The sequence below is a fragment of the Ursus arctos genome, unplaced genomic scaffold (genome assembly GCF_023065955.2).
Source record: "Ursus arctos isolate Adak ecotype North America unplaced genomic scaffold, UrsArc2.0 scaffold_20, whole genome shotgun sequence".
NCBI classification, from domain to species: Eukaryota; Metazoa; Chordata; class Mammalia; order Carnivora; family Ursidae; genus Ursus; species Ursus arctos.
In genome coordinates this window covers 17,038,944-17,042,814 of record NW_026622875.1, presented here as the reverse complement: position 1 = coordinate 17,042,814, position 3,871 = coordinate 17,038,944, and the positions used below count along the sequence as shown (strand labels likewise).

The 3,871-nt window shown below is 42.3% G+C and overlaps 1 pseudogene; it reads right to left on the bottom strand.

Moving 5' to 3' along the window:
- Window positions 1–1,397: 1,397 nt before the first annotated feature.
- LOC113253685 (tubulin alpha-1A chain-like) lies at window positions 1,398–2,841 on the bottom strand (annotated as a pseudogene).
- Window positions 2,842–3,871: the final 1,030 nt, after the last annotated feature.

Here is a 3,871-nt window from a genome sequence, read left to right as displayed (position 1 = left end):
AACATTATATATTGTGACCTAATCAAAATGAGATGAAGAAGGAGGAGGAGAGCAGGGGGAAGGAGAAAAGCAAAAAGATCCTCTCCAACTCTTGTTGCCTTGACCCATGACTGCCACTTGCCCAATTGATCATAGTTGATAACAGAAAATATGTCCTAGCAAGTTGTTACAGCTTCTTTGATGAATTGTTTTCCTGATATCTTTTTTCCCCATGTATATGCTTCCTAAAAGAAAAAAGTAAATTATTTTAATTCTATAATTTTTTTTTTTTTCCTTTTAAGACAGGGAATACTTTATTCAAACTCATCAGTGATATGGTCAGCTTGAGTCTATAACAAAACATCATGTTTTGTTTTTTGGGGGTTTTTTGGTCTGTTTTTCTTTTTTCTTTATTTAAATTCAATTTAGTTAACATATTCTGTATTATTAGTTTCAGAAGTAGAGTTCAGTGATTCGTCAGTTGTATATAATACCCAGTGCTCATTACATCAAATGCCCTCCTTAATACACATCACCCAATCACCCAATTACCCCATGTCCCCATCCACCTCCCCTCCAGCTGAGGGATGGGGTTACTGGGTGATGTAACAAAGCATCATATTTTAAAGCATAGGTCAGTAATTGTATATGAAAGTATACACACAAATTAGCTGATCAGAGCACAACTTTTCAATGTTTGAAACAGAATAAACTTCCCTGTGAAAGCAACACCTTTGTGCCTTTTTTTTTTTTTTTTTTTGGATGCAGTTTGACACTTTTATTTTTATTTATTTATTTAAAAAAATTTTTTTTAAAGATTTTATTTATTATTGGACAGAGATAGATACAGCCAGTGAGAGAGGGAACACAAGCAGGGGGAGTGGGAGAGGAAGAAGCAGGCTCACATCAGAGGAGCCTGATGTGGGGCTCAATCCCATAACACCGGGATCACGCCCTGAGCCGAAGGCAGACGCTTAACCGATGTGCCACCCAGGTGCCCCTAAAAAAATTTTTTTTTAATTATGTTCAGTTAGCCAACATATAGTACATCATTAGTTTTTTGTGTAGTGTTCAATGATTCATTAGTTGTGATAAAGAAGATGTGATTGAGATATATATATATATATATGTATATATATATATGTATACATATATATATATATATGTATACATATATATATAAAATGGAATATTACCCAGCCATCAGAAAGGATGAATACCTACCATTTGCACTGACATGGATGGAACTGGAGGGTGTTATGCTAAGTGAAATAAGTCAAGCAGAGAAAGACAGTTATCATACGGTTTCACTCATATGTGGAGTATAAGGAATAACGCAGAGGAACACAGGGGAAGGGAGGGAAAACTGAATGGGAAGAAATCAGAGAGGGAGCCAAACCTTTGTGACATTTTTAACTTTAGTATTCCTCTCCTTCTTCACCCTCTCCTTCAACAGAAACCACACCAACCTCCTCATAATCCTTCTCAAGGGCAGCCATGTCCTCACAGGCCTCAGAAAACTCTCCTTCCTCCATGCCCTCACCCACATACTAGTGAACAAAGGCATGCTTGGCATATATCAGGTCAAACTTGTGGTCCAGGCGAGCCCCGGCCTCCGCGATGGCCGTGGTGCTGCTCAGCATACACGCAGCTCGCTGGACTTTGGCCCAGGTCTCCGCCAGGTACCACAGTGGGAGGCTGGTAATCAGTGCCAACTTTGAAGCCAGTGGGGCACCAGTCCACAGAATGGATGGTACACTTGGTCCTGATGGTGGCAATGGTAGTGTTGACATCTTTGGGAACCATGTCACCATGGCACCACAGGCGGCAAGCCATGTATTTACCATGGCGAGGGGCACATATCGCCATCTGGTTGACTGGCTCAAAGCACACATTGGTGACCTCTGCTACAGAAAGCTGTTCATGGAGATGACAGGAGCATATAAGACCAGAGGGAAGTGGATGTGGGGTAGGTGGTAGTGGATAGGGCTTCAGGTTGGTGTGGAATTCTGTCAGATCAACATTCAGGGCTCCATCAAATCTTAGGGAAGCGAGGACACAATGTGACCGACCAACCTATTCCGGTTAGTGTAAGTTGGGCGTTCAATATCAAGGTTTCTACGATGGATGTCGTAGATGGCCTCGTTATCTACCATGAGGGCACAATTTGAGTGCTCCAGGGTGGTGTGAGTAGGGAGGATGGAGTTGTAGGGCTCAGCTACAGCTGTGGAAAGCTGGGGCGCTGGATAAATGGAGGACTTCACCTTGGACTTCTTTCCGTAATCGACAGAGAGAGGTGATGGAAAGGTCAGTTATCTCCTTGCCAATGGTGTAGTGTCCTCGGGCATAGTTATTGGCAGCATCTTCCTTGCCTATGATGAGCTGCTCAGTAAGCAGGAAGCAGGAAAAGTCATCAGTAGGTGCCATTGTAAACTTCATCAATGACTATGGGTTCCAGGTCTACAAATACTGCCCTGGGCATATGCTGGCCAGCACCCATCTCACTGAAGAAGGTGTTGAAGGACTCATCTCCTCCCCCAGTGGTCTTGTCACCTGGCATCTGACCATCGGGCTGGATGCCATGTTCCAGGCAATAGAGCTCCCAGCAGGCACTGTCAATCTGGACACCAGGCTGGCCATGGTCACTGTTTTGTGGCTGCCAAGCAGATGGCAGAGAAGAAGAGGAAAGGTTGTTGCCTCTTAATTCTATTCTGAAAATTCAGCTATTTTGTTTAGTCTGTAGATATAGAAATTCTCTTTCCTTGGATGCTCATCAATTCTCTCATATGTGAATCGATAAAAATATAAGATTTAATAAGCACCTTCAAGGCACAGTTCTATGCACGTAAGGCAAAGTCTCATAGATTACAGTGCAGTTGGGAAGACAAATTACTACATGTGTTCTGATTAGGGTAGTGGCTCAAAACTAGTGACTGAAGAAAAAAAATTAAAAAAAATAAGTAATATATAGCCAACTGATTGTGTCTCATAAGCAGAAAAAATAAAAACATAGTGCAGTTCTGCGCAAGGACTGTCCTTCCATTCTGTGTGGATGTATTAGAGAGATTTTATTGAAGAATGAATAGAGATAAGGTAGAATGAAAAGGAGGAGAATTCCAGGAGGAGGATTTTTAGGAAGTATAAAAGGGAAAGGAAAATTTGAAATTATAAAAACTTCATTTAATAAAGATCAACCAGGAAGCCAGGTGCAAAAAAGAGAAAGAGTTCTGAGCCCCCATGTAACTTAAACACTGATAATTTTGAGACATCTCTAAAAGCCCATCTCTCATCTTAAATAATACGTGTTGGGGTTAATGTAGAGCATGAAATCAGCCCTAATACCTGGCACGCTAAAATGTAACACGGAGGCCGCTGAGGGCAGGCAAAGTTTCGGAGAAGGGCGAAGGCCTTTGGAATGCCGAGGCCTGCGTGACCACTGTGCCGGAATGCCCCTGGGAAGTTGCCTTCCTGAAACTTTTCTAGCCCAAACAGTCGCCCTGTGACCTAAGAGATGTAGTCATTGTCCCTTAGGCTAAGTTTAGCAGAACTGGTTGAACACGCAAATTAGCATATCGTATCTTTCCAGTAAACAGATCCTCCCAGTTTCAGTAAGACCCCTTGTCACACATCACGTGCTTGAGAAACAGTGATAAGGGTTTGTGATTATCCTGAAGGACCAATAAAAGTGGGAGCAAAAGAGCAAATGGTCTTCACCTCTGAGCTGTGACCCCCTTGCCTTCTCTCTTTCACAGCAAAGTTTGGAGTAATCTTTCATCGGTCCAGGGATTGCTGGCCATTCCCGGCAAATATGTTCGCATTTCTTTGCAAACCTTTACACTGGCATTGCATAAACCGTAAAGGAACAGAATTCTGGCTGAATCACTTTTCTGTT